Raw genomic sequence first — 25,340 nt, forward strand, 5'->3', positions numbered from 1 at the left:
TTAAATATTTTATTTATTTATTAATGAGGAAGATAGGAGGAGAGAGAAAGAACCAGACATCACTCTGGCACATGTGCTGCCGGGGATCGAACTCAGGACCTTATGCTTGAGAGTCCAAAGCTTTATCACTGCGCCACCTCCCGGACCACGGATCTCTTCTATGGTGAATATTCTGTTTATGTCCTCTACCCATTTTTGGATGGGGTAATTTGTTTTCTTGTTGAGTTTGGCAAGATCTTTTCTGACTTATGGCATGTAAAGATCTTCTCCCATTCTATGAGGGGTCTCTTTGTATGGACAGTGGTTTCCTTTGCTGTGCAGAAGCTTTTTAATTTGATGTAGCCCCATCGGTTTATTCTTGCCTTAGTCTTTGTAATTGTATTTGTTTCATTGAAGATGTCATTAAAATTTATGCGGAAAAGAGTTCTGCCAGTATTTTCCTCTGAGTATTTGATAGTTTCTGGTCTTACATCCAAGTTCTTGATCCATCTGGAATGTACTTTTGTGTTTGGTGAAATATAGTGGTTCAGTTTCATTCTTCTGCACGTTCCAACCCATTTATTCTAACACCATTTGTTGAAGAGATTTCCCCCCTCCCCATTTAATAGTCTGGGCAACTTCGTCAAAGATTAGATGTCCATAGGTGTGGGGGGGCTTACTTCTGGGCTCTCAATTTTATTCCACTGGTCAGTGTGTCTATTCATGTTCCAGTACCAAACAGTTTTGATGACAATGGCCCTATAATACAATTTGAGATCTGGGAGTGTGATGCCTCCAGTTCTGTTCTTTCTTCTCCAGATTGTTTTGGCAATTATAGGTCTTCTCTGGTTCCAGATAAACATTTGCAGCATTTGTTCTATTCTCCTAAAAATGTGGTTGTGATCTTTGCATTAAATCTATATGTGGATCTGGGTAGGATATTTATTTTAATTATGTAAATTCTTCCAACCCATGAATATAGTATATCTTTCCACTTTTTCGTATCTTTTTCTATTTCCTTGATTCATTTCCTTGATTCTATTTCCTTGACTTATAATTTTCAGTATACCAGTCTTTCACTTCTTTGGTTAGGTTTATTCCTAGATATTTTATTGTTTTTGTTGCTATAGTAAAAGGAATTAATTTCTGGATTTCATATTCTTCTAACTTAGTGTTTGAATAGAGGAATGCCACTGACTTTTGTATGTTAATTTTGTAGCCTGACACCTTACTGTGTGATTTCCAAAAGATTCTTGCTGGTGATTTCCAAAAGATTCTTGCTGGATTCTTTGTTTTTTTTCTATGTATATTGTCATGTCATCTGCAAATAGTGAGAGCTTAACTTCTTCTCTTCCAATCTGTACCCCTTTAGTTTCTTGCTCCTACCTAACTGCTATGGCAAGAACTTCCAACACTATGTCAAATAGTAATGGTGATAGTGAGCATCCCTGCCTAGTACCTGATCTGAGGGGAAATGCTTCCAGTTTTTCACCATTGAGTATGATGTTGACTGTAGGTTTGCTATATATAGACTCTACTATCTTGAGGAATTTTCCATCTATTCCCATTTTTGTAGCATTTTGATCATAAAGGGATGTTGGGTTTACTTTTTTAAAAAAATTTCTGTAATTACATAAGCATAATAAATACATCTGATTTTAAAGGTCACTTAACATGAGTCATGATAATGTACAGTGCAGTACATTTCAGTTCAAGTGTAAAAATAACTATTTGTTAACTCTACTTCTTTCCACCATTTTTTTTACATTTTTTTAAATTTATTTAAGAAAGGAAACATTAACAAAACCATAGAATAAGAGTGGTATAATTCCTCACAATTCCCATAACCCAATCTCCACATCCCACCCCCTCCCCTGCTAGCCTTCCCATTCTCTATCTCTCTGGGAGTATGGATCTAGGGTTGTTGTGGGTTGCAGAGGGTGGAAGGTCTGGCTTCTGTAATTGCTTCCCCGCTGAACATGGGCGTTGACTGGTCGGTCCATACTCCCAGTCTGTCTCTCTCTTTCCCTAGTAGGGTGGGGCTCTGAAGAAGTGGCTCTCCAGTACACATTGATGGGGTCGTCTGTCCAGGGAAGTCTGGTCAGCATCCGGAACCTGGTGGCTTTAGGATGCTTTCCACTATTTTTAAGCTGTGTTTTGGGGTGAAGCTGGACATCCCAGTGTAAGATTTCTTCTCCCAGAGCTGTGGTGTCGTGGAAAAACTGTCACTTTACACTGGACCCTATGTCATCAGGGTCTGAGGTAAGGTGAGCTGCTTATCCTTCACTCTGTTCTTTCCTTGCTCTTGTGCTCATCCACAGAACCACACACACTCTAACTGACCTTCATTCCGCTATAGTAGCCTCTCCCACATCCCTCTCCTGGGGCTCTGGATGAACCTCAGCTTTCATTTTTAGCAACAAGCTTCATGTGTAATCCACACCCAGTCATTGTTCTGACTGTAGCTGTAATACGTAAAAGAGCTTATCTATATCTGAACTATCCAGAGTCTGTCTACATCTCCACAGGAATGGAGATACTGAGGCTCATTTTCTTAGTAACTGGAAAGTATACTTAAGCCTTAATTACATCCTTTGCATTCCAGCCTTCCTACTCAACACTCTCCCTCTTACCAAAACACCTATACAACTTGAAAAATTGTATCCCTCCCCCAGCCACTTAAATATTATACTATTATTTGCAAATAGTACTACTTAATTAATTAAAGAAGCCCTTAGGAATTTAGTAATTTGGTTTTTTTTTGTTTTATTCCATTAACTATTTGGAGCCCAAATCACCATAAAGCTGTAAATAGTGAGAATGGCCATTTACAGTATCACTAGATCTAGTGGAGCTTTCCCTACCAAGCCTTGAGATACTGAGTTGGTTTGTTTATTTGATATATTCCTTCTTCTGGTCTTAAAGCCCATTTAGAGCAAAAGGCATTTTAAGTCTCAGCTAAGTTTGTAGTAGTCAATACTGGCTTTTGCTACTCAAATGTCTAACACTTTCATTATATACCGTACACATATAATAATATATCTGCTAGAGATATGCCAAGTTTCTAATAAATCTTTCTTTTAACAAAAGCATATATATGTTACAAACTGCTGTCTGGTTATTTTCCTTAAATACGGCATGGGTTTTTTTTTTTAGTGGTTCTCTTTTCACCCTGAAACATTTCCTCTCCCTCACTGCTGGTTACAATTCTTTCTGTGATGGCAAAGACAGCATGTCACCCTTAACCTAACCAACTGTGACAGTTCTCACTGAACAACATTCTCTTCTCTGAGATAAATGGCATTGTGGACATTAACTTGTGTGCATGTACTGTATAGCTCCAACGTGCGGATGTGTTTCCATGTTAATGAGGTCAGATGTTTGGAAGATTCGATGGTACCATGCTCCTCAAGGTGAGATGTGTCTTGGGATCAATGAGCCTTTCTCCCCTGGAGAGGAATCTAGTTCCATGCAGGGTGTGAAGTGAAAAGGACCCCTCAGTGTCCTCCCTCAGCAGAAACCTGTTAGTCCCCGCTCTCCTCAGCATGCTTCCCCATGCTTGGGTGAGTTCTGTGGGATGTTCTGTGTTGGAGGTGCTTCTGCTTGAGGGGGTGCCTGGTTTCTAGCTGGATCAAAGTGAATCTGACAGGGGACATGCTGGGCTCCACCAGCTGGAGATGTTTCCCCGAATCTCACTGGTCACCTATTGTTGTTAAAATCCGGAGGCTCTAGCTGGCCGGGCTAGCTTCACGGGCAGGTAACAGAGACGACCAGAGACATACGGCTGGGCAGGGAAGCGGTATTTCTTTATTCAGGAACAACAATTAATAAACTAACCCAAACTAATCACCAAACAGAACTCTGTTGCCTCTTTCCCCCGCGGCGGCGCCAAGCACTCTCGAACTCTGGAACTCTGGAACTCTCTCGGGGTTCCTTGGGGTGGGGACAAGTGAGCCCACGAAACCAGCAGGACTGAACCAATTTTCTTGGCAGGGGGAGAGCTAGAACAACCCAATGTAAAGCATACAACAACCTATAACATCTGGATCTCCAAATTATGGCTGTCTTTGGTTAACTGCATCATCTCTTTAATTTGATAGAGTGCATAGATGAAGGTTCCCAAAAGTGAGGAGCTGACCCTCCCAGGATGGCTTGTTCATATCCTCCTTTTCTTCCTGCTGCTTGGTTTTCTTGGGTGGAAGTCTGGGCTTAATGCATGACATGACGTCTACTGTCTGTTTCTATACCAAATCGATGGCTGCCATTTGGGATGGGACTTGAAGGAACAGGAATCCTCTCTGTCAGCATTGTCTTTTCTTCTTCCTCATCTTGTACTGCCAGTCACTGGATTAGGGAAAAGAGCAGGAGTAACACCAGGCAGGCCATGTTAATTTCTTGGAAGGTGGCAGCAGCCCCCAAATAATTGACTAATATGCCTCTGATCATGGCACTGCAGCCTCTCCCCAAGATGTTGTAGAATTTAAGCCAGAATTCAGAACTCATGGGCTTGCTGTAGGTGAAGGCCCTGCAGAATGCCCTGGGTGGACATCTTCAGCTCAGGGGCCACAGCTGCACTGAAGTAAGAGATGCAGGCCACCCAGATGGCTATGTGTGTCACTCTTTGATGCCCAAACAGATTAATTACTAAGCCTCCTTCCTAAAAGCACACAGAACCCTCAATAATTTTTATTAGTGATTTAATAATGATTGACAAGATTTTGGGATAAGAGGGGTAAAATTCCACACAAGTCCAACCACCAGAGTTCCATATCCCCTCCCCTCCATTGGAAGATTCCCTATTCTTTATCCCTCTGGGAGTATGGACCAAAGATCTTAATGGGATCCAGAATGTGGGAGGTCTGGCTTCTGTAATTGCTTCTCTGCTGGGCATGGGCATTGGTATGTAGATTCATACTCCCAGCCTGTTTTTATATTTCCCTGGTGGGGTAGGGCTCTGGGGGTGGGGTTCCAGGGTACCTACTGAGTTCCTCTAACCAGGGAGGTCAGGTTAGTTCATGATAGCATCTGCAACCTGGTGGCTGAAAAGCATTAAGCAGAACAGTCTGTTTAACAATAAGTGACCTAAAGGTAAAAATATAGTTGATTAAATTTGCAGTCTTCATGTTGGAAGGAGCTATGAAGTCTATTTTAGATATATTCCAAGGGGCCCATGATTTTTCACTGAGTTTTATTTTTTACTAATTTTTCACTGAGTTCAATAGCTAATATGTAGGTGGGCTAGGAGTATTGTCTGGGAAGATCATGTCAGAGTTGAGGATAGGTCTAGAAAGCTGGGTAAGGGCAGAGAGTAGCTCCCAAATATGGGAAAAGCATACAAATACCATTATATGTAAACCCCACAGTTCTGACCTAGGGCCCATGTCTATTCATATTTAGCACAGGGACCTCTGTAACCTCTGCATCCTTGTCAGACTGAGCTCACATTCCATGGCCATAACTAGGAACATTCTAGTCTGCACTCATTTCAGGACCCATCTTCCTCAAGTGGCAAAGTATGTTGACCCAGCCTCACTTCAGAGAGTGGGTGGTCCCTATCATTGCTGTTCTACATTGAGGGCAAGGTCCTGTAGAGAGCCACAAGAGGGTTTATGATGTTGTTCCTGGATATGACCAGTGGTAGTAGAGAGAGGGATCTGTTAAGAGGTCTAGGTGTTGGGAAACTGTGCAGATGTGTCAAACAGGGCCCACAAACCACTATATTTCAATGCAAGTATTATTTACACATCTCCACCACGTTATCCTCTCAGTGTATTGCTAATTCAGTTAAAATCATTGCAACAGCTGCTAAGGATGCTTCCACCTTCCCAACATGCCTTTTGCCTCTCTCAACCCCCTTTCCTAGCCAATCCCATCCCGACTTGCCACTTCTGGAATTCTCCCATAAAAGCCTCTCCTGTTTCTGCTTTTGCTCTCTTCTCTCTTTTTTTCTCTTCTGTGACCAGACTCGGACAAGGGCTGGTGGGCATAGTGGGAAGCGGACATTTTGCTAGCTCTGTGTGGCCTGAACTGCTGTGCTCACACCCAATTCTGGGAAGTCCACGTGAGTAAAGATTTGTGTTCCCACTCCGCCACGAGTTCCTGGTCTCTTCTCTCTTCCCCGTGATGCAACCGGACACTAGGCTCATCATATCTATATGGGAATCCCAGGATTTCCTGAATAGGGCCACAGATGATGGGGTGGCCTGGTAATGACCAAAAGGGCCATCATTAAAGTGTGCCGGTCTCTTGACCTTGTCCAGCTTTTGTAGCTGCATTATTTGCAATAGTCAAAGAGTAGAAGCAGCCTGAATGACCATCAACAGACTACTGGCAAAAGACCTTAAGGGGATTTTGAGGAGTTGAGGCAATGGAGTAACTACAGACACACAGACTCTCCTCAAAACAAAAAGGATTGTTTCAAGGAAATTTAACAACATATCCAAAAATTCTTGTGTAACTATAAAAATACGCCTTTTGCACCCCATAAAGAATTTTGGTCCATACTCACAGAGAGAGATAAAGAATAAGAGACTTACAATGAAGGAGGTGTGTCATGGAACTCTGGTAGTGGGAACTCTGTGGAACTGTTACCTTAAACTGTTGTAAGTCATTATTAATCACTAATAAAAACTTTAAAAATACACAAACAGCAAAAGCATTCCTGAGGAAAAAGAAGAAAAATGGAGTCATCACAGTTACAGACCAGTGTATACTAATAAGCAGTAGTAATTAAACCAATGTAGTACTGGAACAAAAATGGACATCTGGAACAATGGAACAGGACAGAGAACCCAGAAATAAACTCAGACATATAAAGACACATAATGTATGATAAAGGGGCCAAAACTGTCCAATGGGAAAAAGGTCTCTTCAACAAATGGTGCTGAATGTACTGGACAGCCATACGTAGAAAAATGAAACTAGACCATCACTTAACACCATGCACCAAAATTAACTCAAAATGAGAGAAGATATTTGCACACTACACTTTAGATAATCAGTTGATCTCATACATCTATAAAGAACTGATACAGCTCAACAAAAAGAAAAAAGAACAGTGTTGTAACTAAAATAAAAGGACTTTTGCTGCTGCATGACACATAAGGAACTGACAGCGGGGGTGGCTGGGAGTGGGTTTAAACAATTCAGGGCTTTATTAGGGTGAGACAGAGGTAAAGGGCAAATATCTAGTTGCTGCAAAATAAGCAATTATGGGGGGTCAGAGCCAAGATGACGATGACTTGGAAGCAGATGCTGGTGTGAGCTCCGACAACAACTGCTAGAAACTCCACCAGGTTCCAGAGGCCAGCAGGATGCCAAATAGACTTCCCTGGACTGATGACCCCACCAATGTGTCTCGAGCTCTGCTTCCCCAGAGACCCACCTTATTATGGAAAGAGAGAGGCAGACTGAGAGTATGGATCGATCAGTCAATGTCCATGTTCAGTGGGGAAGCCATTACAGAAGCCAAACCTTCCACCTTCCGCAACCCATAACGACCTTGGGTCCATGCTCCCAGAGGGATAGAGAATGGGAAAGCTATCAGGGGAGGGGATGGGATATAGAGATCTGGTGGTGGGAATTGTGTGGAGTTGTACCCCTCCTATGCTACAGTTTTGTTAATGTCTCCTTTCTTAAATAAATAATTAAATAAAAAATAAGCAATTATCAGCTGGGGTTGAGAACATGCTAGGCCCAAAAAGTACATGAGTCAGTTACCAGAAGCTCAGCCCCCGTGTTCATTGCTACAGTCTGAAGCGTCCCGGGAAGCCTTAGCTGGGGTCACAGTGTCCCACTGAAAGCACTGGGAAATCAGGGGTAAAAGTCGGCCAGATCATGAGAAAGGTAACTAGCAAGGTTAAAATTCATGTGTGTTCAACTCCTGGAAAAGAGCCATCCTCCGCGCCTTATCTCCATCCTGAATCTTGAAAACTGTGCCAGCTGCTCCCTGGCACCACCTCTTCCCCCAGCATCCAGTCATAGCTCGCACTCAGGCAAAGATGGCCAGACTTCCAGCCACTTGCAAGTTCCATCAGGCTGACACCATCTCCAGCCAATTATGTTACACAACAATAACTGTATCTCCCAGTATTTGGGGTCCTCTCCCCAAAGTTTTTACTGATGTTTTGCCACTGTGCTTTAGTTAACCTCGCTAGTGTTCAAGCACATTCTAGAATTACTGGTATTGACTATGCAGGACAAATTAAAATTTGTCATTTGCCCTACTGCACCTGAGCTGCACAGTATAACCCCTATACCCTATTCACAAAGACCATCAATGATCCTGCTAGGATGATGGTGCATACTGACCAGCTATTAATTCTTAGTCCTTCTTTCACCAAAGTGCTAAGCTCTAGTTAAATGGTTGGATATTTCCCTGGTATAACGTGAGCCATTGTTCCTTTATGCCTAGAATGGCATGACCCCTCCTCCCCCATGGGTGCTTCTCTCGGTAGACTTATTTATTTATTTATTTATTCCCTTTTGTTGCCTTTGTGGGTTTTTTTTATGGTTGTAGTTATTATTGTTGTCATCGCTGGATAGGACAGAGAGAAGTGGAGAGAGGAGGTGAAGACAGAGAGGAGGAGAGAAAGATAGACACCTGCAGACCTGCTTCATTGCCTGTGAAGCGACCCCCTTGCAGGTGGGGAGGCAGGGGCTCAAACCAGGATCCTGATGTTACTCAGTAGACTTTTTAATGAAAAATGGATGTTTCACACATCCCTCAGTGTGCTAAGTTAAAATTTATTCCTATCTCTGTGGACACTGTTACTGGCTTTATATATGTCACCTGTCACACAGAAAGCAACTCATGTTTATGAATACTTTCTGTGCCTTTGCTGCTGAGATATTCCTTATTAGCACTGATCTGAAGTGATATATGCACTCCTCAGGTTCATAGTGGCATTATTCACAATATTACTCAGCAATAAAAAGATGATGTTGTGTCCTTTGGAATAAAATGGATAGAACTGGAGAAGATTATTCTGAGTGAAGGAGTTACTACTATGATTCTATCCTGAATTCCCTAGGCAGATGACCTCATCAATGTGTCATGGACCTCCCCTCTCCAGAGCCCTACCCTACTAGGGAGAGATAGAAACAGGCTTGGGGTATGGACTGACCTGTCAGTGTTTGTGTCCAGTGGAAAAGCAATTACAGAAGCCAGAACTCCTTCTATTTGCACCCCCAAAAGAATTTTGGTCCATACTCCCAGAGAGGGAACATGTTATGGAAAGATGAACATAGAGCTCTGAACCCCATTCTATCAGGACCTGAAATGTTTGTCACCTGGAATCTTTGTTTTTGTCCCATCACTGAAAGGGAAGATAATCTGGAAAACACCAGAAGAAGCCTGGTACTGTTTCACATCTATGAGAGACATGAGTAAAATGGAAGGATACTCAGAAATAGTAGTAGGCATAGGTATGACTTGGTAAGGAAGTAAAGAAAGGACTGGAGAAGTGAATAAAAATGGGAAAAACGCAGATGGATAGCCTGAATGATTGATTTAGATATATTGTCTAACCATACTTGTGACCTTGGAAAAACTACTGCAATTTCCACTGGATGATGGGGACACAAAATCTGGTTGTGGAAATTACATGCCTATTATCTTATAATTTATAACTCACTATTAAATTACTAAAAAAGCATATCTTAACTGGAAAAAAGAAGTTATGGGGTAAATATCCCATGGACTACTACTCTAAAAAGATGTCATTGTGTCCTTTGGGACGAAATGGATGAAACTAGAGGTGATTATGCTCAGCAAAGTAAGTAAGGAGATGAAAGACAACCAACAGATGGTTCCACTCATATGTAGAACACAGAGAACTGATATGAATTAAATAAAAAAATACATTACTTCTATGATTTTTCCAAGAATTATGATGTTTATTGTTGGAGTGTGTAAGGGAGGGAAACAGAATTTTATGGTGGGTGTGGTATGAAACAATACCCTGTAATTTTACAATCTCACAACTTACTATTCATAATAAATTAAAAAATTAAAAAAACAAGATTAGAAAAGAAAACACAAGTCGAACCTGAAATGGAATTGGAGTATTACACCAAAGTAAAAGACTCTGGGGTGGGTGGGTGGGTGGGAAGAATACAGATCCATGAAAAATGATGAATGAAATAGTGGGGGTTGTATTGTTAAATGGGAATCTGGGGAATGTTATGCATGTAAAAAAAAAAAAAAAGAAGTAGAAACGCAAAGCAGAAATTGACTGAGTTTGGAGTATGGCACCAAAGTAAGAAAGCAGAAGTACACTAGAGTTTGCAGTGAGTACCTCCCTAATACTTCCTCTCCACTTTTCCAAGCTTTGGGTCCATGATTGCTCAACAATTTGTTTGGCTTTGTATGTTAACTCTCTTTTCAGTCACCAGGTTCCAGGTGTCATCAGGATGCCGGCCAGACTTCCCTGGATTGAAGACCCCACCAATGTGTCCTGGAGCTCAGCTTCCCCAGAGACCCACCCTACTAGGGAGAGAGAGAGACAGGCTGGGAGTATGGACCGACCAGTCAACGCCCATGTTCAGCGGGGAAGCAATTACAGAAGCCAGACCTTCTACCTTCTGCAACCCACAATGACCCTGGGTCCATGCTCCCAGAGGGATAGAGAGTGGGAAAGCTATCGGGGGAGGGGGTGGGATATGGAGATTGGGTGGTGGGAATTGTGTGGAGTTGTACCCCTCCTACCCTATGGTTTTGTTAATTAATCCTTTCTTAAATAAAAAAAATAATAAAAAAATTAAAGAAAAACAAAACTCAAAGCATTAATAAGAATCATAAATTTGAGGGTGATAGATAGTGAAGGCCCAGTACAGAACAAATTATCGTATGTAAAGACCTGAGTTCAAGCCCCCAGTACACCCCTACAGATCTTGCAGCTTCACAAGGAGTGAAGCAGTATTGCAGGTGTCTCTTCCCTATCTCTTTCTTGTATCTCTATATTTAACTCTCAATTTCTTGCTGTTCTAGCCAAAGATAAATCAATTAATTATTAAAAATAAAAGATAAGTGAATGAATAAACCATGGTTCACCCAAGTCATGGAGAATTATTCAGTAGTTAAAAGGAGCTGAGGAATATAGGGAAATATACTATCAAGTGATGAAAATGTTTGTTAGTCCCTGAATTGCACACAACCTAGAGAAATGCCCATGCGAAAGGCTACATGGTTTTTGACTTCTGCCACATGATTTCCAGTAGAGGGTAAAGTATGCAGACAGCAAAAATCTCAGTGTTTCCCGAAGACTGTGAGGGAGGAAGGTACATACAAAGCACAGAGGGATTTGGGGCAGTGACGCTCCTGCTGTGAGACTACAATTATGGGTCCCTGTCATCATGCACTTGTGCAACCTGAAGACCATCAGGACAAGATGGCAGCTGATGCAAAGCATGGCCTCAGGATACAGGAAGACAAACATCTGGCCAAGATCGTGGCAGATCAGTAGTTCTTTTTTGCTCTCCCTTCACTTTCATAACCCAAAGATGTAAAAAAAGGAGTTTACTGCCACTAAGTGAAGTTTATTGCCACCAAGCCAGACCGCAAAGAAATGTAGATGGGGGAGGCGGTAGCGCAGGAGGTTAAGCGCACATGGCTGCAAAATGCAAGGACTGGCGTAAGGATCCCAGTTCGAGCCCCCGGCTCCCCACCTGCAGGGGAGTGGCTTCACAGGCAGTGAAGCAGGTCTGCAGGTGTCTGTCTTTCTCTCCCCCTCTCTGTCTTCCCTTCCTCTCTCCATTTCCCTCCGTCCTATCCAACAACAACGACACAAATAACAACAATAACTACAGCAACAACAAAAAGAAAAACAAGGGCAGCAAAAGGGAAAATAAATAAATAAATATCAAAAATTTTAAAAAAGAGAAATACGGATGGGACATCCAGGAAACGAAAATAATGAATGCATTCACCCTTGGCATGGGAGAAGCAAGGAAAAGAGCAAAGCCAAGGAGGACTAGGGACCTGGACTGCAGGGCTGAGAGCAGAAGCATTCGAGAGGGTGGCCTGCAGGCAGGAGGTGTCCTGGCTGTGCCCGGGTGTTGATCATCACTGACACAGACTCTCAACACACACAACAGAAGCAAACACATCTGACTGCTAAAGACACATAGGGGGTGTCCCTGCCCTCCCCCACACATGGAGGACACAGCCCCTTTATCTGAGCCTCTCTTCAAGAAACCTTGAGGAGACTTTCGTGAGACAGCAGTGAAGGACCCCCATACAAAGAGAGGGAATGCAGCGTGAGCCCACCTGTGCCCTGACACCAGTCTGAGGCACTCTGGACAGGGAGATGAAGTACACGCCTGCTCCTCCTATCAGGGACATCAGGGACATCAGGGGTCACAACCGGGTCCGTGGGGGCAGGCTCAGATGGAGGAGGACTTGTTTTGCCTTATGGGTTCAGAGGGACTACTCTCAAGGCAGACACATGACCTGCACCCTAGAACACGACAGACCCGGGAGGCGCCCCACAGGCTGACACCCTGGGGCGCTGAGTCCACATTTGGGTCTTAAAGAGGGGCTGGGGAGCCTGGCATGGGGGGGTCTCAGTTTGGCTAGAGGGGGAACCCAGTCCTGCAGGACCAAGGTAAGCACCCCGGAGGTGAGCAGTGGTTCCCCAGAGATGCCCAATGTGAACACGCCCGGGGTTATGCGGTGTTTGAGTTCCAGTGCTGCAATTGGTTATCACACAGTACTTATATGGGTTATGCGTCCTTCATTTCCTCCCCCACTCCCAGGGATATGGGGGTGTGGTCAGAGCAGGTTCATAGGGCGCAAGTGTCGCTGGGAGCTGGGCGGGGGCAGCATGCCAACTGGCGGGAGCACAGAGGGACCCCGCCAGCCCCGCGAGAGCTGGGAGGGCGGGCGCGTGGCCTGGCACATCCGGGTCCCCAGCCCACCTAGTCTATAAAGGCGGCGCTCGGTGGGCCTCGTGTAGTCTCCAGCGGCGGCCGAGGCAGGAAGGACGCGCTCCTGCCTGACGAGGGTGAGCACCCCGTAACCACTCAGGGGTCCCCAGACTGCTCCCCAGGACCCCAACACTCCACCCAGGGCCCCTCACAGATTCCGGGGACACCACGGTGCCTGCTAGGGGTGTTGGGGCACACGCCTCAGAACTCGGGGTCAGAGGCAGGCTGAGGTCCGCGGGGTGGTGTGAGAGGTGGGGCGCCTTCCCGGAGTCGGGGTCCAGATGCCAGAACGGCCTGAGGAGCCGCCCGGCATCCCCCGAAACCTCTGAGGATCCCTGCGGGATTGTCCGGGTGCGGCGCCCCTCGGCTTCCCTCTCTCAGATCTCGGGGGTCAGGGGCGGGCTGAAGGCCGCGGGGTGGGCAGGGGCCGCCCGGGTTCCCGGAGTCGAGGGGTGCTCTCTGGGACCCGCACCCCCAAACTGAGGGGTCTCTCAGAGGCCGCGGGCCCACGGGGGGGGGCTGGGTCCCGTGGGAGTCACCGTGAGGTCCCCAAGGGAGGAGGGGACCTGAACCCCCAAAGTGAGGAGTCCCTCAAAGACCACTGGTGCTCTCAGTCCTGCCCCCCCCCCCCCGCGGCGTCCCTCCCTTTTCATGGCATCTAAGATGGCGGGCTTGGAGGAGGAGCGGGGTCTGCAGTTAGGAGGGGGAGGGCACAGCTCCTAGTTGGCGTGAGGGGCTCATCGAGAGGCCACTTCAAAAGCCTTAGAACATGGCGGCGGCGGGCCTGGAGGAGGGGCGTTAAGGCACGCCTGCTGGGAGACGGGACTGAGGAGCAGGAGTGGTGTGGTGGGGCGCCGGAAGGGGCGCAGTTCAGACCCGAAGATCTAACAGCCCAGATGTCGGGCGGTGGCGCTGCGGGTTATGCGCACGTGGCGCAAAGCACAAAGGCCAGCAGAAGGATCCCGGTTCTATCCCCCGGCTCCCCGCCTGTGAGGAAGTCGCTTGACAGGTGGTGAAGCAGGCCTGCAGGTGTCTTATCTTTCAATTCACCTCTTCGTCTTCCCCTCCTCTCCCCATTTCTCTCTGTGCTATCCAACAACGATGGCGTCAATACTAACTATGGCAATAAAACAAGGACAAACAACAAAAGGGAATAAATAAATAAATAAAAATAATAATAATAAAGAAAAAAAGCTTACAGCCCTCCCCCACCCAGGGAGCAGAGACCACTGGGATGTCCCTTGCTCTGCCAGGGAAACAGAGCTGGCAGGATGGAAGGCACTTTGGATGAGGGCTGCTCTGAGGGGGTGTCAGACCATAGGTTGTTGGCTTTTCAGGGGGTATCGGGCTGTTGGGGGGGGACTGGCTTTCAGAGGGTGTTAAACAATAGAAGGGCTGGCTTATGACATGGGGTACCCACAGGAGATAAGCCCCAGGACACATTCCTCCTGAAGCCTCCCCTGCCCTGGCCAGCCCAGGGGATCCTTAACCTGGGACAGAGGGAACCACAGGAATTCTTCCCACCCTTCCTGTCAGGACAGGGACTCAGGAACTGTCCTTTCTCCTCACAGGGGCTCCAGGAACTGGGAGTTGACAGGTGTTACCTGAGACTCCCCCTCAGGTAACAACGCAGAGGAGGCCCAGGACACGTCCAGAGAGTCAGGTGAGGGGCTCCCAACTGTGCCCAGGGCTCCCCACACAGATGAAAAGTGGGACCCTTGACCCCTAGCACCCCATCCCTCTATGAGGTCCTAAGCAGCCCTGTCCCTTCCCTCTTCTGGCTCTTAGGGGGACATCTGCCCTGGAGAACTGAGCCTGTGGAGTGTTCCAGCACCCAGAAAGAGAACGGTGAGTCCCCTCTGTCAGGAGCATCCTGAGTGGGCTGTAAACATAGTTGCTCACACTTCCTCTCTCTCCAGGTCCCAGGTGCCATCAGTGTGCTGCACGAGAACTGTGCTTCATGGCCCTTCCCTGATGCCCTGGTGCCACCAGTGCGTGCTCTGCAAGCTAGAGGAACACTATGAGAGGCACCGGGAGGTCTGGGTCCCGCAGGGGTGTCAGCCACCCTGGGACGAGCAGCAGGGGATCAAGCACAGCTCCAAGCACATCTCTTCCTACTCCTTTCCCCCACACGCTGTCGTGGTACCCAAGGCCCCCAAGCAGGGGACGGGCAGCATCATCCCTGGGGCCTTGGAGGATTCTGTGTCAGTCAGGGGTGCAGAATCCAGCCCTGGCAACCCAGAGGAGAAGGGGCCGTGTGCAGTCCCCCCCAAGCCCGTGGAGGGTGCCGGAGCAGTCCAGCGTGCAGAACCCAGTTGTGGCAGGCCGGGGGAGCAGGGGCCGCATGGGGTCCTCCCAAAGGCCATGGAGAATGCCGGTTCAGACCACAGTGCAGAGCCCAGCTCTGGTAGTTCAGGGGATCAGGGGGCAGATGGGGTCCCCTCAGAGGGTGTGGAGGCTGCCTGGTCAATCCAGTGTGCAGAGCTCAGGCCTGGAAACCCAGGGAAGCAGGGGCCATGTGGTGTCACCCCCAGGGCCATGGCAGTCGCCAAGTCGGTCCAGAGAGTCCAGTCCAGACCTGGTAGCCCAGGGGAGCAGGGGCCAGATGGTGTCCCCCCAGATTCCGTGGAGGCTGCCTTGTCAGCCCAGCCTGCAGAGCCCTGCTCAGGCAAGCCAGGGGGGCCGAGGGCATGTGGGGTCTCCCCAGAGGCCACAGAGGATGCCAGGTCAGTCCAGGGGGCAGCGTCAAGCGTATGCAACCCAGGGGAGTGTGGGGCAAGCTGGGGTCTCCTCAGCCCCATGGAGGGCACTGGGTCAGCCCAGTGTACAGAGCCCAGCCCATGCAGCCCAGGGGAACATGGGGAGAGTGGTGTCCCCCCCAGGGCCATGGAGGGCAGTGTGTCAGCCCAGGGGGCAGAGCCCAGCCCTGGTGGCCCAGGGGAGGGGGCGGCGGCCCTACAGAAGGATGCAGCAGCCCAGGCCTCCCTTAGGGAGGCGCCCAGCAGGCAGGTCTCAGCCATGGTGGCCTTCGTGCCCAAGAAGTACAGCTCCAGGGTGCCCATCGCCAAGTCCAAGATACTGAGCAGGGTCTTCCCTGGGCAGCAGCAGCTCTTCCCCGCTGTCTTTGCCAAAGCCTGTGAGTGCATGCAGGTGGTCTTTGGCATTGAGGTGCGGGAGGCCGACCCCCAGGCCCAGAGCTATGACCTGGCCATCGCCCTGGGGCTCAGCTACGATGGCCTGCTGGGGCCCGAGCAGAGTGTGCCCAAGGCTGGGCTGCTGCTCATGGTCCTCGGGCTCATCCTCCTGCATGGCGACTGCGCCCCCGAGGAGGCTGTCTGGGAAGCACTGGTGATGATGGGCATCTATGCCTGGGGGGATCACTTCCTCTTTGGTGACCCCTGGGAGCTCCTCACTCAGGAGTGGGTGTTCGAAGAGTATGGGGTGTACCAGCCTGTGGCAGGCACTTGGCCTGAGTGCTACTACTTCCATTGGGGCCCCTGTGCCCACCATGAAGTCTGCAAAGTCATATGGCTCAAGGTAAACAGCACTGAGCCCACTTTCTTCTTATAATTATGTTAAGAGTTATGGGGCGAGGAGGAATAGGCTTCCAGCCAGCATGCAGACCCAGCCCAGAACAGCTACCATAGGGCCACCAATGAAGTCACAGTGTCTGGGTATTGTGTCCCTGGGAGCTGGCTTTCCTCTAGTTTTCAGATGTTCCTCTTTTGGGTTCTTTACATGCAGTCCTGTGTGTGTGTGTGTGTGTGTGTGTGTGTGTGTGTGTTAACCATGATTACACAGTTACATTTACTGAGTTCAAGAGGAAGATGTTTGCTGTTTTGTAACGCATATTGTAAAATGTTTACATATTTGTAAAAGCCAACATGTTGATTTGTGATTCAGAGCTGAATTGTTGACACTGGAAGGGAAATTGCTTAATAATGTGGAAGAACGTTGCTGTAAATACAGTCAACAAATGGAGATGTAAGATAAAGCAGGGAATTCAGCCCTTGTTGGTTTCTTGTGTTTCAGAAAAAATAAAAAATACCTGTGTCTGGATATTTTTGTATTTTTCAAGGATACTTTCATTCCAGGGGCTAGTGGTGGTGCACCTGGTTGAGCACACACTATGCCAGGCTCAGTGACATGGAGTCAAGTCCCTGGTCTCCATCTGTATGGTACTACTGCAGGTATTTCTCTTTTTCTGCCTCCAGGATAGAAATAATTAAAATACTTGAAAATGAATACTTCATTCTAGGGACTAAGACTGCTGGTTTCTCACCACTCACTGAGTCTCTGCTCTCTGGTGGCCCTGTGCTACTAATCGAGCTTCCTGGCTGAGCAGGATGCACCCCAACCCTCAGAATCAGAGTTTCAGAAAAAATTAAAAAATACCCATGCCTGGTTATATTTGTATTAGTCAAGAATAATTTTGTTTCTGGGGCTGCACACCTCACTAAATGCACAGGTTACCATGCATTCAAAGACATGGGTTCAAAACCCTGGTCCCCACCGGCAGGGGGGAAGCTTCAAAGAAGTGAAGAACTACAGGTCTCTTCTTTCTTACCCATCCTTCTCTTTATCTATCTTGTATACATATAATTAAGATATTATAAAAAGAATAATTTCATTCCACTGACCTAAACGTCTGGCCACTGGTGGGTTAATTCCCACTCAGTGAGTCTCTACTCTCTGGTGGTCCTGTTTTCCTAGGGGAGACTCTAGGCTGAGGAGGAAGCCTTTCAGAGTGAGATGTCCCCTAAGATCTATAGAACAAATAAAGGGGAAATAGTGTCTGGGTCTCTCTGGGTGAGACGAGTTGGGCGTGAGTGTCCTGGGTCAGGGCAGACTGGGTCACAGGAATGAGTGATTTCATTTGGTCTGATGGGTAGCAGGGGACTGATACTACAAAGTGTTTCTCAGGGTGAGTACACCCTGGGCTCTGGAAATGTTTAATGGATCCTGAAGAATTTGAAGATATCGGGCAGGCATGGCAGCTGTTTTCTTCCCTGGGGGGCCTACCCTCTTGAAGGCGTGGTTTCCCTCCCTTCAGTTAAAAGTTTACTGAGAGGCAGCCTCTTAATCTTTGAGGTGCAATTCAGAATCCACTGTGCAGATCGTCCCCACCATGCCTGGAGGAGCAAAAGGGCCACAGTGCAAGGACCATGTGCTCAGGTGACCTCAGTGGCCATTTGGCCATCTGTACACTCAGGCTGGGTCTCACAAGGATGAAATGCATGGAGACAGAGGTGAGTCTGTAAGCAAACCTGCAGAGGGGTGGGGCTGCTAGGAGAGGCCTCCTGAGCTCTAGGTAGTTGTCCCTGCTCCACCAAGCCCCCCACCTACAAAATTAATAAAAATCCCTCTGGGAGGGAACAAGCACAGCAGGTATCTCCATCAGCTTCCAATCACATGCAGCTTCCCTCATGTTTCATGAAGAGCTCAGTTCCCTAAGGGCAGAGTGGAGGCTTGTGGCAGAGAACATCAGGAATCTCCACCCAGCTCTGGGCAGGGATCCCAGGTGCTGAGTGCATCAGCTGCCTCCCACAGCCCTCCCCCCACCACACACACACTCTCTCCATCCAGAATCACAGAGGAAGGAAGCCCCTGAGGCTTAGGGTGCTGGCAGGTGTCCTGAGGGCAGAGGTTAGGGGGTCCTAGGCTGCTGTGGGGTCTTCTGCAGCCTTACTGGTCCCCATCTTCTCTCCTCAGTCCTCTGTACAGCCACCTCCATCCTAAAACCTTCCTCATGCCTAGTGAATTTTGGCATGTATACCACCTCCCCACCCTCCTCTATGGTTAAAGTAGGGCTGCTGGAGGGAGTTAAACCACTTCATGTCTTCATCCCTCTGCCACCAATGGTTTTTAGAGCATAAACTCTTCTCTTTCATTAAAAAAAAAAAATCAGTATTTAGTAATGATTGACAAGATCGTGGGATAAGAGGGGTAAAATTCCATTCAAATCCCATCACCAGAGTTCCGTATCCCATCCCCTCTGTTGAAACTTTCCCTATTCTTTACCCCTGTGGGAGTATGGCCAAAGATCTTTATGTGGTGCAGAAGGTGGGAGGTCTGTCTTCTGCAATTGCTTCTCCACTGGACATGGGCACTGGCAGGTCAACCCATACCCCCAGCCTTATCTCTGTCTTTCCCTAATGGGGTAGAAGTCTGGGGAGGTGGGGTTCCAGAACACAGTGGTGAGGTCATCTGCCCAGGGAAGTCAGGTTGGAGTCATGGTAGTATCTGCAACTTGGTGGTGGAAAAGCATTAAGATATAATGCTGAACAGTTGGTTTAATAATTAGGAACCTAGAGGTAAGATTATAGCAGGTGAGATTTGGTGTATTAATGTTGGAAGAAGGTAGTAAGTATATTTTAAGTATATTCTGAGAGAGTCCATGACTTTACTAATTTTTGCCTGTGCCTGACAACTAATATGCAGGTGAGCTAAAAGTATTGTCTGGGAAGATTATGTTAGAGTTCAGAATAGGATTAGAAAGCTGGATGATGGCAGAGAGTAGTCCCCAAATATGGAGAAAGAATATAAACATTAACAGCTACCATAACGCCAACTTGACTTCCCTGGAAGAGGATCTCACTAATGTACACTAGAACCCCAGATCTCTGGAGCCCTACCCCTCTAGGAAAATAAAAGCAGGCTGGGAGTATAGATAGACCTCCAATGCCCATGTTCAGCAGAGAAGCAATTACAGAAGCCAGAACTCCCACCTTCAGCACCCCATAATGATCCTGAGTCCATGCTCTGAGAGAGATAAAAAATAGGGAATGTTTCAGTGGAGAGGATAGGATACGGAACTCTGGTGGTAAGAACTGTGGGATTTTACCACTCTTACGCTATGGTATTGTCAATATTTTCTATTTTATTATTATTATTTAATTTTTGATTTATAAAAAGGAAACATTGACAAAACCATAGGATAAGAGGCGTACAATTTCACACAGTCCTCACCACCAGAACTCTGTATCTCATCCCCTCCCCTGATAGCTTTTCTATTCTTTAACCCTCTTAAGAGTATGGATCCAAGGTCATTGTGGGATGCAGAAGGTTGAAGGTCTGGCTTCTGTAATTGCTTCCCCACTGAACATGGGCGCTGACAGGTCGATCCATACTCCCAGAGTGGCTCTCTTTCCCTAGTGGGGAAGGGCTCTGGGGAAGTGGAGCTCTAGGACACATTGGTCCAGGGAAGTCTGATTGGCATCCTGCTAGCATCTGGAACCTGGTGGTTGAAAAGAGAGTTAACATACAAAGCCAAACAAATTGCTGACCAATCATGTACCTAAGAGCTGGAATAGTGTAGATGAAGATTTAGGGGATTGTCCATTTTTTATATATCTAGTAGGCATATTTAAGTTAAATTCCAAAGGGCCTGTTGCTATACTAGATTTGTTTCCCTTTTTATTTTTGCCCCTGAGCCTGAATCTGATATGCCAGTGGATCCAAGTTATTGTCTGGGGACATAATGTCGTGGCTGGAAAAAGGGCCAGAAAGCTGGATCAGGGAAGAGAGTAGCTCCCTAATATGGGAAAGGGGTATACATATTTTTGACGGTAAACCCCATCGATTTGATGTGATCTGGGGCCCATAATTGGCTTAGGAGCCTGTGTGACCTCTACATCCCCCTAGATCTGAGCTCACATTCTGTGGTCATGAGAAGGAACATTCCATGCTGCCCCAATATCAGGACCCATCTTCCTCAGGTGTAGCATAGAGTATGTTGTCCATCCTCCCTTTAGAGGAGGGAACATTCTCTACCATTGTTGATCCAAGTCAAGGGCAAGGTCCTATGGGGGCCTACAAAGAGTTCTATTTTGTTATTCCTGATATAAATGACTAGTAACAATGGAAAGAGTGATTTATTTGCGTTCTAGGCCCATCGAGTCTGTTTGGGAATCTAAGCATTCCCTGATTAGGGCCCCAGTCTCTTGCCATTATTCAGTTTTTGCAGTCCTTGCTTTGATAAGGTTAGCTTTGGAGTGAGTGTGAGAACTGTAATAAGAAGTAGGTGAGGAGGGTATCTAAGTCTAAGTAGACACTATTTCAATATGAGCTTGAAACTGACTCACTACAGACTATTGTGTATTTCTGCTTTCAGGTATATATTTTGCCCTAATTTATGGATACATGTGAACATATACTCTATCTCATGGGACCTGGTCTATATCTAGGTTTTGGGACTTTGTCAGGAAGTGAACCTCCTGGAATGGAATTAGAGAATCCTATGAAAGGAAAGGTCTCACCTGAGTAATGAGGCTGAAGGGTTGACATTCCATGCCTGACATCTCTGGACACAGTCTGAAGTGAAGCATGCTGAAGTGGTACTCTTTGCATTGATTAGGTTGGGATTGGCGGATGCAATATCATTTGGTATGAGTTGAGAGAAGCCCACAGGAGAGTGACCCCCACCCCAGAGGTTCCAAGACTGGGGGAAATATAGGTTCTATAGAGGAAGCGGGAGGTTCTTGTTGTCTTAGGGTTTAAGAAGACAATAGGTAGTTATTGCAATAGTCACATTGTTTGGCAATTGGGTTAACTTTAAAAAATCCCTTTTGTTAGGATTTGCTGTCTCATACACACCATCACCATATTTTATGTCCTTTGACATTATTTGTATATAGCTATGCCACCGGTTGCTTCTGTTCTCCCTGGACTAAGTTTTTTTTTAATACTTATTTTATTTATTTTCCTTTTTGTTGCCCTTGTTTAACATTGTTGTGGTTATTGATGTCACTGTTGGATAGGACAGAGAGAAATGGAGAGAGGAGGGGAAGACAGATGGGGGGGAGAGAAAGACAGACACCTTCAGACTTGCTTCACTGCTTGTGAAGTGACTCCCCTGCAGGTGGGGAGCTGAGGGCTCGAACAGGGATCCTTATGCCAGTCCTTGTGCTTTGTGCCACATGTGCTTAACCCACTGCGCCAATGCCCGACTCCCTGGACTAAGTTTTAAGAGAGTCAACATATCAAAGACTCAGCCTATATATTAAAAAGAATCAGTCTGTTCTTTAAAAAGCTTGAGGCAATCAGTTTTTCCCCTTTCATATTACTTAGTGATTTATATGACCACAAATTAATAGGAGTGTACATAAACACCATTCCCATGATCAAAAGACTGGGTGCACTTTCCCACCTAAACGTCGAGCACATCTTTGATGAAACAAACCCAATTGCAAGGAAGACTAAAGTAGAAACAAACCAATGGGACTATATCAAATTGAAAAGCTTCTGCACAGCCAAAGAAACTATCACACAAAGAGACCCCTCATAGAATGGGGGAAGATCTTCATATGCCATATATCAGACAAGAAACTAATAACCAAAATATACAAAGAGCCCAGGAAACTTAGCAACAAAAAAGCAAATGACCCCATCCAAAAATGGATATAAATAGAACATTCACTACAGAGGAGATCCAAAAGGCTAACAAACACAAGAAAAATTGTTCCAGGTCACTGATTGTCAAAGAAATCCAAATAAAGACAACATTGAGATACCACCTCACTCCTGTGAGAAGGGCATAGATCAAAAAGGACAGCAGCAGCAAATGTTAGAGAGGCTGTGGGGACAGAGGAATATAAACTGGTGGGAATATAAACTGGTCCAGCCTCTCTGGAGAGCAGTCTGGAGAACTCTCTCAAGGCTAGCATGGACTTTCCATATGACCCAGTAATTCCTGTCCTGGGGATATACCCCAAAGACTCCATAACACACAACCAAAAGATATGTGTGCACCTATATTCATAGCAGCACAATTCGTAATAGCTAAAACCTGGAAGCAACTCAGGTGCCCAAAAACAGAAGAGTGGCTGAGAAAGCTGTGGCATATATACACAATGGAATACTATGCAGCTATTAAGAACAATGAACCCACCTTCTCTGACCCATCTTGGATAGAGCTAGAAGGAATTATTTTAAGTGAGCTAAGTCAGAAAGACAAAGATGAGCATGGGATGATCCCACTCATTAACAGAAGTTGAGAAAGAAGAACAGAAAGGGAAACTCAAAGCAGAATCTGACTAAATTTGTAGTAGGGCACCAAAGTAAAATCCCTGGTTGAGGATGAGGGTGGATGTTAAGCTTCATGGGGTTGGGGGCCAGGGGATATGGGATGGGCCACAGTCTATTTTTTATTTCATAATTTCTTTAAAGTTCATTTAAACTTCCCTCCCAAATCATTAAAGCTGCTGGGAGGAAGTTCAGGGCAGGTGGGGGAAGCAGACAGCCACCGGAAAAGGAGGAGCCAGTTCATTAAACAGCTAAAGGGACCAAAGAGAGGGCATTTGGCTAAATTTGTGACACACCAAGCAGGAAAGGTGACACCATTCCAAATGTCCCCAGGCAGAACGGGCATGCTGGAGATTGGTGCTAAGGTATAGCTATGTGTGTGGAAGATGGTTCCTGCTTGTATGTGAGGCCAGGTCCCCTTTTGGGTGAGTGAGGACAGCAGGGTCCTCTACAGCCTCATAAATGGTCATGTGCTTCTGAGCAGAAGCCTCTGTCCAGTAGGGTCTGGTGTCTTCCCCTCTGACCATGACTGTACCCGCAGCCCTTGAAACACAGAGCCTGGCCAGAAGTCACCTTGTCCTGGGGTATGGGGGGCTGGATAACAGAGAGTGTCAGACCTTGACATACACACAGCCCACTGCCAGTCTCTGGCCTTGGCTCCCTTCTCCAGATCCAGTTTAAGCAGGGTTCAGAGCATAAGGGAGCACCAGTGTCTCTAGAATGTTAGGAATGCCTCAACTATCACATGCTCACTGTGGTGGGCTCTGGCAATGGGGCTACTTTGTATGGTGAGGGTCTGGGGGAGTCATTTCCTTGGGAAGCATGGCTCCCCTGGGGATGCGGAAAGTGTGCCAGCAAGTTTGACTTCTGCAATAGAGCACATTTCTGTCCCTCCTCCCCTTCTAAACTTGTAAAAAAAATATTTTCCCAGGATATACAGCAAAGAAAGGAGGCATGCACGAGGCATATTACAATGCTAAAAGAGTTGTATAAATACTATACCATCAGAGTCACTCCGTGAGAGAGCTGGGAGGAACTGCTGTCACATGCTGCTGTGGGAACTTGCACAGTGATGGCTGGTGTGCACACGTGGAGGATGGGGATGCAAGGGGGGCAGAATTCACAGTTTCTCTCTGGTGCCTCCATAGGGAACCCTGAGCTGTGCATCCAGGCTGGTCCAGAGGAGGAATACATCAAGGGTTAACACGTGTGACATGCAGACCCTTTAGCAATTTGAGAAGCAGCCATGTGGAGCTTACTCCTCTGGCCTCCTGTGCAATTCTGATGGTGGAGGGTCTGTTGTTCCCCGAGGCCCCACCTTGAGGGAGGATGCCTTCACCCTCCCTCACACACTCCCCCAATCCTGTCACCCCTGGACACTGTCCCCACCACCCCTGTGGGTCTCTAGCCAGCAGTGAGTGCAAACAGGTAGGAGATGGAGATCCCTGGAGACCCAGCTCCAGCTCCAGCTTCAGTTCCAGCTGGAGGTGGACACAAAGGCAGAGGCAGGAAGAGAGAGAAAGAGTGTCCAATAAAGCAACATGAGTTTATCCCAGCAAGTGGTATCTAATCAGGCATTTCAATATTTAACTTGGCAGGTTGGAGCACATCCTTTCCAGGGCTCTGAGTGATAACTATAAGGGTCTTCTTTTTTAAAAAAATTATTTTATTATCTTTATTTATTTATTGGAAAGAGAAATCAAGAGTGAGGGGAGGGATAGAGAGGGTGAGAAACAGAGAGACACCTGCAGCCCTGCTTCACCACTTGTGAAGCTTTCCCCCTGCAGGTGGGTCCAGGAGCTCGAACCTGGGTCCTTGTGCATTGTAATGTGTGTGCTCAACCAGGTGCGCCACCACCTGGCCCCTACGGGTCTTCTTCTGAAACATGGGAGCAGTCTTAGGAGGTTCTGGAACTGGGGTCTCTTCCATTTCCTCATTATCTTCACGATGGATGTCATAGGAGATGTTTCCATACTCTCGCAGAAACGGAAAGATTTCAAGCAGAAACTGACAGAAATCCTTGTGAATACCAAACCACCCTGGAAAAGAATGCTCTCTTTTAGACAAGCCATTTCTGGCTAACTGGCATTACAGAGTGTATTTGTGTGTGTTTGTGTGTGTGTGGGGGTGTTCTCCTGCTATCTTACCCCCGGGGTCAGAAAAAGGCCTAGGGCTCAAAATGGCAAGTGAAGACTCACTAGAGCCTTTAATGCTGAGGTTCTCCAATAGAGATACTTGCTACTGCAGCAATAATCTCTCTAGGGCAGTAAAAAGGACACCATCGGGGACCCCAGCCCAGACCTCCTGAATTAGAGGCAGTGTGGGTGACACACAGGTCCTCCAGCAGGGCATGCTGGTCAGAACTGGTTTACTGTAGCCCTACCTCCTGCAGCTCGACAATATGTGGGACC

At 46.9% G+C, this 25,340-nt stretch overlaps 1 long non-coding RNA gene and 1 pseudogene across 1 annotated transcript; one reads left to right on the forward strand and one right to left on the reverse strand.

Moving 5' to 3' along the window:
* Nucleotides 1-4,012: 4,012 nt before the first annotated feature.
* On the reverse strand, nt 4,013-12,331 carry LOC103120130 (major facilitator superfamily domain-containing protein 6-like; annotated as a pseudogene).
* A 621-nt stretch (nt 12,332-12,952) lies between these two features.
* On the forward strand, nt 12,953-14,756 carry LOC132535731 (uncharacterized). The gene is made up of 3 exons (XR_009547452.1): nt 12,953-12,983; nt 14,478-14,569; nt 14,695-14,756. It is a non-coding gene; the product is annotated as an uncharacterized LOC132535731 (long non-coding RNA).
* Nucleotides 14,757-25,340: the final 10,584 nt, after the last annotated feature.

This window comes from Erinaceus europaeus, chromosome X (assembly GCF_950295315.1).
Source record: "Erinaceus europaeus chromosome X, mEriEur2.1, whole genome shotgun sequence".
In the NCBI taxonomy this organism is placed as follows: Eukaryota; Metazoa; Chordata; class Mammalia; order Eulipotyphla; family Erinaceidae; genus Erinaceus; species Erinaceus europaeus.